At 40.7% G+C, this 13,264-nt stretch overlaps 1 protein-coding gene across 35 annotated transcripts in view; it reads left to right on the top strand.

Moving 5' to 3' along the window:
- ADGRL3 (adhesion G protein-coupled receptor L3) overlaps window positions 1-13,264 on the top strand; it is an 828,850-nt gene continuing 815,586 nt past the window's right edge. For all 35 annotated transcript variants that reach the window (XM_045473912.1, XM_045473918.1, XM_045473914.1 and 32 more), the window contains exon 1: window positions 1-575. The gene's annotated coding sequence lies outside the window, so the exon portion shown is untranslated. The remainder of the gene's footprint in view (window positions 576-13,264) is intronic.

Genomic DNA, 13,264 nt, shown 5'->3' with positions numbered 1-13,264 from the left:
GCTGGGGGGATGGTGGAAGATTTTTGGTCTCTCCAGCAGCGTCTTTTCTTGAGCGGCGGCGGCAGCAGCAGCGGCAGCGGCGGCAGCAGCAGCGGGAGGAGAAGCAGCCCCAGCTATGACTGCCGCATGTTAATAGCTGCCGCTTGGGTCTCTCGGCCGCTGCTGGAGACGGAGCCCGACTCCGAAGTTGTGCAACTGTGGACTGGGAGAGACATTTGAACCTTGCTCTCTCTTTGCTCCGTTTTTACCCCCTCGGTGTGTTCGAAGCGAGACAACGTACAGGAAGACAAATCTTTGGTTCTTTTTCCCCCCCTTCCCCTTTCTCCGTGGCTGTGTAGCAGAAGAAAGGGGGAAGGAGAGACTTTTTGTTGTTGTTTCTTTGGCTGGGGTCTCCACCCTCCTGCTGCTTTCTCTGCGCTGTGGTTATCATTCCTTGCGGCGTGTGGTGGGGGTGTCTTCTCCGGGGCCGGCCGGTCTTTTGCCCCGGGCTCCATGGCTGGATTGTGGAAACTGCACTCGGCTGCAGGTTGTTGAGCAACTGATGGGACGATCTCAGGGACCGGCGGTTACGAAAGGTAATTTATTCTTCTCACTCTTCCTAATAGTGGTGGCCCTGGCCCGGCGCAGGCGGCGGCGTCCGCGGGGCGGGCAACCGAGGGGGTGCGGGATTCACGCACACTCACCCACCCACTCACACAGTCGCCCTCACACACTCGCCCGCACGCACACTCATCCGATCGTGATGCGGGGCGGGAAAGGGAGCCTCCTGGCTGGTGGGCGCTGGGGTTTGGCACGGGTTCGAGTTCTTCCAGCAACTGGGCGATTTGGCGGAGGAGAGGGATGAAGGGGAGAGCAGACCCGGCGCATTCGCAGTCCGACACGCTGGGAGTAGGAACTGGAATTTCCACCCCGGGAATTCTCCCTCCACTCTCACCCTAGTGTCATCCCTTGGTGGGGGCTGAAAGCAGACCAGGGGGCGCCTTCTCTCCGCTGACCCGGAGCTGGTGCCGTTGGAGGCGGGAGCGGGCTGGAGAGCAGACAGGGACCGGGTGAGAGCTGCGCTCTGGGGTGATGGGGACTGAGGGGCGGCGAGCTCACCGCGATCCTTCCTCGACGCCCGTCTGGAGCATCCATGGTGGCCGCGGTTGCCCAGGTCGCGCCCCTGAGTGGCAGAGCTGCGCTGCCTTTCCGTACCCCGCCCGTGGTGTCCCCTTCACGGCAGTTTGGTTTAGAGCTGCTTGCCCAGGCTTTGTTAGGAGGTTTTGGTTGGAAAACGCTGCTACTTTCGTGGGTGGCCCGGGGCGGCGCGGTGTTGGGAGTGGGCACGGGGCGGGGGACGGCGTTGCACGAATCGGGGCACCGGGGATGCCAGGGCGGGGTGGAAAGAGCACTGGTATCCGCGGTCGGCTGGGTTACAGGTAGGAGGGCGGGCGACCCGGAGCCTCCAGCGGGAGAAGGGGACGCTCCGGATCTGGGGGACGTAGGTGCCTCCGCGCCCCCGCCACTGGTCCCCGGCCGGAGCTCAAGGGCTGAGCGTGCCAGGCCCCCAGTTATAGGTGGGTGTGTGTTCCAGGGGTGGGGGCGATCTCTGCTAGCAGGGTCAGTTGGCGGTGGGGTCGGCGTGTGCGTGACAGTGTGCGCGCGTTCCTGCGCGCTCTGGGGATGGCCGGAGGTATTTGTGGGGATGGCAGAGCCGATGCTAGTTGAGCTGATCTTGCTTATCGAAATCGCCTGGGATCCGCTTAACTCGAAAATCTGGTTTGAGGAGGCCGCGAGGCCCCACAGGGGTTGCGAGGAAGCCACACGGTGTCCCCTCTGCCCCCGTGAGGAGCACCTCCGCGAGATGCGTGGCGCGCGTGAGTCTCTGGTGCAGCGCTCGACGCACCCCAGATTGGCCCTGATGAGGACCAAGGGATAGAACAGTCATCTCCGGGGCACATTCACATAGCCGAGTCCAGCCAGCACAACCCTAGTTCCTGTAATTCTCTGGTCACTTCCCTCAGTCTGATAGAAACCCGCGCTGCTTTATTTACGGCCAGAGATATCCCAGAAATTGGGCGAACTGGAGGTGTGTGAGCCACCTCTGGGTGTCTCCTCCCTGTGCCTGTGTGTGACCCTGCCTGCGGTAGTTGGGGCACATTGTAAACAACCGTGTAAGCACCCCTGCCACGGTCTCCTTTAGAGCCGAACCTGCTGGTGTCTGTTGTGTTTACTTTCCTGGGTGGATTACTCATTAGGAAGTATAAGCCTTCTTGCACCTCTGATTTTACATCCTTCCAGCCAGCTGCTGGGGAAATGAGGAGACGCATAGACTCTGGCAGGAAGGAAAAACTGCCTTCTGGGTTTTGCTCTGAAGTAAATAGGCGGTCTGCTAATTTAGTGTCATATGGGCTATCAACACTAGTTAAAGAATGTCGTTGTAGAATCTACAAAGGCACACTTCTTTAGTAATTTTTCACTTGCAGAATGCTCTTCATTTCCCTGTGAGATTAAACAGAATTTAGCTAGATTTCCCTGGTTTGTTTTTCAGTCTTTAATGGTACCAAATGACCCGGAGTTCTGGCGCCCAAGTTGTCTGTTCGTGGATTACAGACAGAATTGTCAGTTCTTTTATAGCATCACCAAGAGGTTTCCGGATAATTTGTGTAGGAGCTAAAAGGATATTTGTGTTGAAATATCTCTCAGCTTTGTTTCCCTCTTTTTTTTTTTTTTTTTTTTGTCACCAAAGCAAGGGTTAAAAATGTACAAAGATGAATGGTTTTTCAAAAGTTAAAAAGCTAACCTGCTTTTCAGTTTCAGTAATGAAAAGCTACTAAATTCCTTAGTTGTAGATCAGCTTCGACTGCTTTGGTGTTTGGCACAAATGACTGTGTTCTATTTTGTTTTTAAAAGTATAGCACTGTAAATGTAAAAAGCGTACTTGTTTTCCAGGTACTCTAATTCTTTCTTTCTCCTTCCTTCCTTCCTTCCTTCCTTCCTTCCTTCCTTCCTTCCTTCCTTCCTTTCTCTCTCTCTCTTTCTTTCTCTCTTTCTTTCTTTCTTTCTTTCTTTCTTTCTTTCTTTCTTTTGATCTTGACTTCTTGAAAAAGCTTAGGCTTTTGCAAAAGAGAAAAAAAAGGAATAAAGAATCACTGATGCCTGATTCTGATTAAATTCTGTTTTTATGCACGATTGCTAGTAGCCATCATATTCATAGAAAACTTAGAGAATTGTGATTTAATTTATGAGGCTCTAGCTTCATACATTTGTTTGATTTCTAGGGGATATGTGTTAAAGTCTTTACACTTGTAAATATTTCTGAAGATTAAGGGACACTTGTCCTGTCATTTCAGAAGATCTAATCGTAATGATTCCCAGCCCTTACACTAGAAGATTTGATCAGATCTGTTCTTTGTTTCCTAGCAGCCTGCGTTTGCTAGCAGTCATACATTCCACAGGTCCTGATGTCATTAGAACCAAGTCTGTCAGTGTATTGTGCTGTCTTTAGCTGAAGGTGAATGTGTCAAAGTGGTGGAAGGCCATTCCATAGCACTTTCATATCGCTAAATAGTCAGTAACCTGCTCCATTGGTGTGTATGGTGGCCTAGACTATTTCTATACACTTGGGGTGGGAGGAATGATCAGTATAAAGGTTTATGTGAACTATTTAAATATTTTAGTTTGACCTGTTAGGCTGTATCAGGCATCCCTGGCCTGAAGAGTGATAAACGAGCATGTGATTTGCCTGATGGGTAAATGCTTTTGATGTCTCATTTTAAGTGGTTTGGTGTGATTATCCTTCAGAGTGAGAGCTCTCCTCAAAAACATGAATGGAAGGTTTTCTTAATGATCTTCTTACAGTTTGGAGATTTAAATATTCCTTTCCACAGGGAATAATAGCAAGTGTGAGACGTACTGGCTCCAGCTACTGTGGCTGGCATTGTTTCTAGTAATTAAGAAAGGCAAATTTTTTATGGTCTTGATTTGTCTTTGATTCTTTGGTGAGCTGTATGTAGCCTAGGAAATCTGAAGTAGGAGATTTAAACATGTTATAAAAGCAAAAAGGTTGAAGTTAGTCAAATAATACAATGCTAAACTGAATTGTTCTTCAGATTTCATTTGGACCACTTTACCTGCTGCTTGAAACTCTCCCTGAAAAGGGTTGCCAAGCAAGAGTGACAGTGACTGTTAGAAGGGGGGCATTTTTGCCCAGAAATCAGTAAGGAAAACTTATTGATTTTTGTACTTAAGAACAAAGAGCAATTTTTGAGAAATGTGCAGCCTTAATTTAGCATGGTATGGATGGCTAGAGCAGTTGGAATTAGAGGGAGGTGATCTTAAGTTTTGCAAATGGCTGTTTTCCCTTGGATTTCTTAGATTTGCATTACATTCAAATATGAATTTGCTCACATAGGGAGAAACCCTGAAGACAGAGGCTCTATTGTAATTTAGCTTTTGTTTACATTGAAGGACATATTTACACTTAGATTATTATTGCATTTATGTCCTTTCTTTAATGCAAATGAATTTCTTTATAGAAAGTCTATTTTATAATAAAATATAAAGTAGAACATTCAAATGCAAGTAAGGTCCTCCTGACATTTTCCCGTTGTTGTCTCCATTTGTGTGTGTGTGTGTGTTGTTGTTGTTGTTGTTGTTGTTGTTGTTGATAAATGGGGAGAAAAATCCAGATTTTTCATTCATTGTGATTTTCGTATTGCTGCTTACTGGCCAGTTTGAAAAAGTAGTGTGAGCATGCCTCTAGATAGCGTTTATGAGTCCTAAGATGTGCATATATCCCTTCAAAACTCTTTAATGTCATGCTGACTATCTGTGTGGCCCTATAAAATTAATTCAACTGCATAAGTGGCCATTATAACTTTTTTCTTAGAATTATGAAGTGTGCTCATGCAGTAACAAATACATTAAAAATTAGCCATCTACTCAGAATTAATTGTGATTCTCCATTTGTTTTAGGGCGTGGGTGGAAGAAGGAGAGTTCTTTCTACATTTGATCATAGAAGATTCTGTAGATCCTAATAATTTATGTCTTGCTTATGTCTTACTGACATTTAAAACAAGAATTTAGTTCTAGTATTAATGAGTTTCTTTATCAGAGTGTTTATATGTACACATTTGAAGAAGTTACCATTTGGTCCATATTACTGAAGAATCTAAATGGAATAATATTGGTGGTAATTCTGTTTTTTGTGAAACTTATCTCAGAGATGGAAAATTAAATCCCCCAACTGAATATTTCTTTCTGGTAAAACTTGTGGGTCCGTTATTTTGTAGAGCAGTTTCAGGGGAAGCTCTCTTCAGGGTATGTAAAAAGAAATGGAAAAAGAAAACATTTTTGTAACAATGCTAAGATGTTATTTGCCTTTACTCTTATGCTTTTTTTTTTTTTTTGAAAGAGAGAGAGAGAGAGAGAGAGAGAGAGAGAGAGGTGGGAGAGAGGAAGACGGAGAGAGAGAGAGTCTTAAGTAGGCTCCATGCTCAGCACAGAGCCCCATGTGGGGCTCAGTCTCACAACCATGAGATGATGACCTGAGCCAAAATCAAGAGTTGGAGGCTTAACTGACTGAGCCACCCAGGCGCCCCTTACTCTCATACTTTTACAAGTGTACCATGGAGTTTTCCAGAAGGCACATGATCTGGGATGACATCGTTACTCTGATAGCATATGTCATGTGTGCTTGTGTATTCTTATGTTTTAAATTTTTCTCAGTTTACCTATTAGTACATAAATATTGATAGCTATAATCAACACAATCAAGTTGCTTTAGGTCATCAGTTTTTAAGCATGTGAAAAGGCCCTGGGACTGGAAGGTCTAAGAACCACTGGTGTTGGCTTTCGCAAGATCTGTCTCCTTGTCCTTACAAGTGTCTCTTCATCTGACCATATAAGGAGTCATCTAGGATAAGAAAAAATAAGTAGACTGTTCAAACTTTAAAAAGACACAAGTAGGTTGGATGTTTTATTATTTGACATTTTCAGTATTCTCTTTCCAGTGTAGAAAGCTTGTTTCTCGTTTTTTGGTTCCCAGTTACTGAAATAGAAATTTTAAAGATGCAGGTCTCCAGCCTGATTTGCTGACAGTAGCAGAAGAGTTACTGGGAATACTTAAAATCTGGGCCCTGGGTCTGGATATTCTGATATCTGGAGAGACAGAATGCTGTGGTGGTGAAGAGAAGGGACTCTGTGGTGTCTTTGCCTAGGTTTGATAACTTACTTGGCTTTGGGTCAGATACTGGATCTCTCTATGCCTCAATTTCCTGATATGTTTTTTAATGTTTACTTTGAGAGAGAGTGCAAGAGCATCTGAGTGGGAGGGGCAGAGAGACAGAGAGAGAGAGAGAGAGAGAATCCCAAGCAAGTTCTGCACCATTAGTGCAGAGCCCAGTGCTGGGTTCAGTCTTATGAACCCTGGGATCATCACCTGAGCTGAGATCAAAAGCCGATGCTTAACCAACTGAGCCACCCAAGTGCCCCATTTTCTGATATGTTTTAATTGGTCATAACAGTTGTTCCTGATTCATTGCTTGTTGTGAAGATTTAAAGGGAAAATATATGCAAAGTGTTTAAAAGAGTTCCAGGCACATAATAATGGAGATGCAACTATATGCTGCTGTCATTATTACTATATTTGCTGAGTCTCAGAAGGGTCCCAGAAAACTTTAATCAACTCCCCATGTGATTCAGATATGCAATTATGTTTCACCTCATTGCTTTAGAGTATGTCTGTTAAGTGCTCTTAAATTTGAAAATTTCATATAAAAGATAATCTTGGCTTTATTTTACCCTCCCACTTTAAAAGTCATGAAAAGTTCTGTTTTTGTTTGTGTGGTTTTTTTTTTTTGTTGTTTTTTTTACTTATAGTAAGAACTAATAAAACAGCTTTCTTGGCTTAGGCTAAGTTTGAAGTTGGGTGGAGAATGAATACCCAGTTAAAACTAGATTTCAAAGACCCTAATTGAATATTTATGTATCTTGGGAATTATTAAGGAGGAAATCACTTTTCTGAAGTGATATCAAGACGACTCACTGCACTCTTAGTCTGTTAATCACTATCCAAGCATCACAACAGGCCATTTTCAGTGAAAAGGATCTTTGGGGTAATTATCTAATGTAACTCAGTTTGTTTGTGAATGGTAATATGCCTAATGAGTAAGGGAGGCTCCACACAGAGATTAGTTTTACTAGATGCTAAAGTTTGACTGGTGAACTGTAATACTTTTGAATGACACATCAACATCTATGCAAAAGCTTTAGAGATCTATTATTTATAAATTAAGTACATTTGGGGGGAATATATTCCGTGGCTGGTTTAATTTCTGACCTAGGCCTGCCACTATGAAATTAGTGTTACAGTACTTGTCTTTTCCACTTTGGTTAATGCTGACAAGTGTTGTAGAAACTAAGTTATATTCCTTAGATGGGCATAGCTGGGCACTGTCCCTAATTATGAACTTCTCAGAAATGGCCTTTGGAATGAGAGGCACTTGAATACAATCCCCTTTCCACAATTTTCTAGCTCTATCATCTCTATCTGTAAAATACAGGTAATAAAAGCTACATTGCTGATTTGGGGAGGGGAATAGGAAGTAAACAGAAAAATACCTGACAGTATGAGCACTTAATGAATGGTACCTGATACTGTTAGTTACAGTATTATTAGAAATGTCCTTAAGTGCCATTAGTAAGAAGATTTAGCTAAATCAGATATCATTTTTTTAATTGAAGCGTTCTCGATGAACTATGAAAATCAATAGCATTTTCTTAAGCAGTTGAGAAAGGTTTCAGGGATCTTCTTGGCTTTCCCATGTTCTTTCCTTCTCTCCTTTCTTAACCTTTTGTTCAGTACCTATTTTTTAGTTTTTCCTCCTAATCTTAAAATGTTATGCTCTGCTACTAATTCCCCACCAAAAATCATATAATCCTGATAGGAAAATATTTTTGACAGCCACCAAGTGCTGTGCCTGAAGATTGACTTTAAATCATGTATAAAATGAAAGTAGCAATTTAACTTAAGACATTTTAAATTAAACTCCTGATCATCTTTTCTCATGGCATCAGCAGCTCTTTAAGCTTTAACTGCATCAGGATTTTCTACAATGTTGTAACCAAATAAAGTCATCATCAACTTCCAAGATTTAAAGATTTCTATAAATTTAAAAGGTTTATAGTCCTAAAGTTCCCGTCCTCAGAAGATTGCTGTAAATGCAGACGGACCCTTAAAATTCAAATCCCAAAATTGTTTTATAGACCTGAAATATTGAAAGGGTCATAAATAAGTCCACATTTTAGAAATAACATCTGTATGTCAGTGACAGTTGCCAATAAAAGACATTATTAAGGTATGTGACTCCTACCTATAATTATCCAGCATTTTTGTTCAAGGGGAAAGAGTGTACCACAACATGGTAGGTGGTGAAAATGAATGAAAAAATAAGCTGAGCGTTGGACAGCTGAGTTGCTAAATTGTACCAGAATCAAGTGTTGTAAAGTATGACTTGAGAAAACGAAAGCCAAGTAGAAACGACACCCCCTTCTGTTTGATCAGCTTGTGTTGGTGTTTATGTGTCCCGCAGAGGCAGAGTGTGTTACTATTCAGGACAGCCCCAGTGGCTCCACAGTAGCCTGAGCCTGTGAGAATAGGGGAGAGACTCAAGCCCAGTTTTTGATGTTCTGCATGGGTGGGTAACCTGAATACTAAAATGCATTCCATTGACAGCTGACCCTGTAAGAAGTTTTTCAACAGTCTCTTGTTTTGTTTTGTTCTATTTTGTTTTGTTTTTTCCCCTTTTCCTTTCCTCAAAGCTCTTCCAAATACTTTTGAATAAGAGTAAATGGTTCTGACTGATGGTCATCTTTTTGTCTGAGATTTTATTGCTGGCAAGAGTGGAAGGGCTCAGCTGGTTTATGTTTATGTCTTCTGTTTTCTTCAAATTTTCGTGTTCTTGATTTGTCAATGACCGATGGTTGTTGTTTGAACCTTGACTCAGAATACTGATCATGACTTCAAGGAGTGGACAAAAAGTCTATTGAGAAATAGTTTTGTGTTAACATGAGGCATGTATGTATCTATAGACTTTCTTCTTTATATTGGCTTTAACTGTTCTGTTGAATTTGTTTATTGAGGTTTAATCATATTATTGACTGTAGTTGACTTTGGAAGAACAGCTCAGACACTGTTTTCTTTTAAAGTAATACACATTTTTTTGAGTTCCAGTTAAAGTTCACTTTAATTTTCAACAATTTCTATGTATGACAGTTAGATATTATCTAAGTCATTCCAGAATGCTGCATATTTTATCACATGTCAGTTGTCCTATGGACCTAAATTCAACATACAAGATTTAGTAAAATGAATGTATTCATTATTTCTCTTATAATTGCAGTGAGACCTCCAGCTAGCTTTAGGCTGAAATGATTAATTTATTGGGGGGTTATTGTGTTTCTTACCTAAAGAATCTTAGGGAAGAATGAAGGCTTATGTAGACATTAGAAAAAAAAAATAGTGCCTTGAATACCACTAGGATTCTGCTCCAGCTGCATACCCCTACCCAAGCTACTGTGTTTCCTTCTCTCTGCCCACTGGCTCCTTTCCCTTTGACCACAGTTTCAGGTAGATATCAAGCTTTAGATCAATCTACTGTCACCAGATTAGTGGAGTCAGTAAGGTAGTGTAGGTCCTCTACGGACAAATATATAATTTGCTTGAAGAAGGAAAGACTTAGTTAAGAGAGGGATTTTGTGCACCGAAAAAGTCAGTTAAAACCCAAATGTCCACTGCAGTGATCTGTTGTTAACTGAGACAGATTACACATTAGGAAAATTGGTTAAGAAAACCTTTAAAAATGGTTTTTGTTCTCTTCCTGTAAGTGGCCAGGGTGATTGTGGAAAATGCTTCCCTACTTACTTGACCTAGAAAACTCAACAAACACATGCAAATCGGGGAATTCGAGTCTACAGGTTCAAGAACACCTGTGAAACTGCCTGAGTTGTCAAGGCTATGTATATCTGAAAAGCCACCAAATATTTGAAAGATGTGACTTTACTTAACATATGCTGGTCTGTCCTATGATGGTAGAGTTACCATTATACAATTTCAAACAGGGGCACTGGATACCAGTTTGGTGGTACATAGAGTGCTGGATTTTTGCTACACATGCTTCAAAATGCAGAGGAATACTGACCTTAATGTAGGTGCAGTTTTAAATGTAAATTATTGAGGCATTGAGCATATCCAGGTGAATAGAGCTCCCAAGATGTGCCATTGGACACAGAGCTCATGGTTAAATTATCTCATGTATGAGCTCCAGCAGCCACAGTAAAATGGTCCTTACTGAAACGGAAAAAAAATTTTTTTTCTCTAAGCTACATGGAGAAAAAATTGTCCCAGAAGAAACTGAAGAAACAAAAACTTATGGCATGGGAATAAATACAGTGTAGGGGCACCTGGGTGGCTCAGTTGTTTAAGCATCCAACTCTTGATTTTGGCTCAGGTCATGATTTCACGGTTTCATGAGATAGAGCCCTTCATCGGGCTCAGCGCTAACAGTGTGGAGCCTGCTTGAGATTCTCTCTCTCCTCTCTATCTGCCCCTCTCCCCGCTCATGCTCTCTATTTCTCCCCCGAAAACAAGCAAATAAACAAACTTAAAAAAAATACAGCATAAAAGAAATGCAGATAGATATGAAAGCAGAGGGGCACCCAGGTAGCTCAGTCTGTTGAATATCTGACTGTTGCTTTCAGTTCAGGTTATAATATTATGCTTCCTGGGTTTGAGCCCCACATAGGGCTCCATGCTGACAGCATGGAGCCTTCTTGGGATTCTTTCTCTCCCTCTCTCTCTGGGCCTCCCCTGTGCATAGTTCATTTTCTCAAAAATAAGTAAAGAATTAAAAAAAGAAGTAAAAACAGAAAAGATGAGTTTGGAGCTATGAATCCACCCATTGAGACATCTAATTATTTTACACTTGATAGTATACTCATTATGACATGTTACCCATGGGAATATATGTTTAGTCAAGTAAACCTTATGTTTAGAGCAGAATATTCAAAGCATATAAAGTAAGACATTTCAGATAATTGAGTTAGGATAACTTTATTAGGTGTCTAAAGAATGCAGTGAAAATATACTTCAACCTATCTAATAATAATGTTATTCACATGACAGGCATTATTGAAAATAATGGATCCATTATTACAAAAACTAGAGTTTGGGTAGTATTTAATGTGGACACTTGACCGGCTCAAATAAAATGATGCTTTAGAAGTATTATTTGTAGAAGTTGGGAAACCTCCTAATTTTAGCATTTTTTTTGTCTTTATTCAAAATGGAAAGTTGTATTGACTTTCCATTTTTAAGTTCCAACTCAATATAAATAGTGATATATGGAGATAATTTGGGAGAATTTTAAAAGATTAGTATAGGGGCGCCTGGGTGGCGCAGTCGGTTAAGCGTCCGACTTCAGCCAGGTCACGATCTCGCAGTCCGTGAGTTCGAGCCCCGCGTCAGGCTCTGGGCTGATGGCTCAGAGCCTGGAGCCTGTTTCCGATTCTGTGTCTCCCTCTCTCTCTGCCCCTACCCCGTTCATGCTCTGTCTCTCTCTGTCCCAAAAATAAATAAACGTTGAAAAAAAAAATTTAAAAAAAAAAAAAAAGATTAGTATAAACTTAATTAGAAGAACTCCCATGTGACTTCATATTGTTGCATATCCTAGAAGAAGAAACAGTACTAAAAATTAGTAGGCTGTCAACATTGTATTTTTCTAATTTGACATTGTTAAGCAAACTTTGTGGGTATTTCTTTTTTCGTGTGCATTTGATTAAATGTGTGATCTTATCATGGTGAAATAGCCTGCTGGGCTGCAGACAGTCGTGTTCAGAAATGAAATTTGCATAGAGCCTCTGAAGAGACATTTTTTCAAAATTTTTTTTGAATAGTGGATGATAGATTGCAGTGGTGTGTATGTGCATTTTCTTCCTTAAATATAGGGAGTGTTGATACGGAGCAACAACACAAAAGTATTGGGGTATGAAAGAAAGTATTAGGTTTGTAACTGACAAATTAACCTACTTTATTACAAATGAATGAACTATATGTATCAGGGACACGGTATCAATGTCAGAGGATGGTCGTCTGTCTGCTTTCTTTCAGTTATCTGGCTGTGTTAACTTCCTTTCCTGCTACTCTGTCTTAGCATGGTAGATGCTATTCTGGAATTTTGGTATTATCCAAGTGTTCATCATGTATGTGTGCTCTTTTGATTCTACTTGGGTGCCCATAATAGCTGAATTTTGATTTCCATTCATTCTTCCCAATGCAGCTCATTCTAAATTCTGAACAATCATATTTTAAAAAGTTTTTTTCCCTGATTATAGTACTTGCTCATGTTGAATACTTGTGAAATATGGAGATACATAAAGTCAAAATAGAAATAACCCAATATATCATAGTGGTATATCTCAATGTTCACAGAGATTATTTCACACATATTTTAGCTTGATTATCCACATATTATATCTATATATTATCTATATTTTATGCGTATGCATGTTTGTTTTAGTAGAATTGAGGTTCACCTATATATACTGTTTATATAATTCTAATTTCCCAATGCCATTCCTTTTTTTGAAAGCATAATTTTTAATATTTCATAGTGTGATACACTGATTTATTTAAACATTTCTGTATTCGCGTGGGTTGTCATATTTTGCTAGGACAAGTAATGTTAAGCTTGGCTCATTTTCTGATGATTTCTATAGCACAGATTCCTTGAAATGCAATTACTAGGACAAAGAGTAAATAATTACTATCTGACTTTTACTGCTTGGTTACAGAGATCCACATGCATGGTTGTTGTCTGTGCATAAGTGGTCCTCCTAACTTTCTGGACATTCTTTCTTAAGAATTGTTAACTCTCGGTTGTGTATAGTTAGTAGTTACTAACTCTAGGTTATTATACACTAAGTAAAGTTAGCAACTTGTGTTCGGTAGTTCGTAAGAATTACTAACTCATGTATATCAATGTGTAAGAGCTGGGGTCAGTAAAATACGAATAAAATAATGAAATTTACTGGCCATTAACATTTTAATAGGACCATGCCTAATGTCTTTGAATTTAACATAATATTAAAACAAAACAGTATAATGAAACTAATTTATGAAGAATTAAGAAGTACACCATCCAATTTATGTCCTCATAAACTTTCTTAGTTTTGTTCTCTGCTCTGAATAGACCTCTTATCTCTTGAGTTCATCTAAAACATCAA

Source organism: Leopardus geoffroyi, chromosome B1 (assembly GCF_018350155.1).
Source record: "Leopardus geoffroyi isolate Oge1 chromosome B1, O.geoffroyi_Oge1_pat1.0, whole genome shotgun sequence".
Lineage (NCBI taxonomy): Eukaryota > Metazoa > Chordata > Mammalia > Carnivora > Felidae > Leopardus > Leopardus geoffroyi.
The sequence above is the reverse complement of the archived record's forward strand: the minus strand, read 5'-3'. Positions and strand labels throughout refer to the sequence as shown.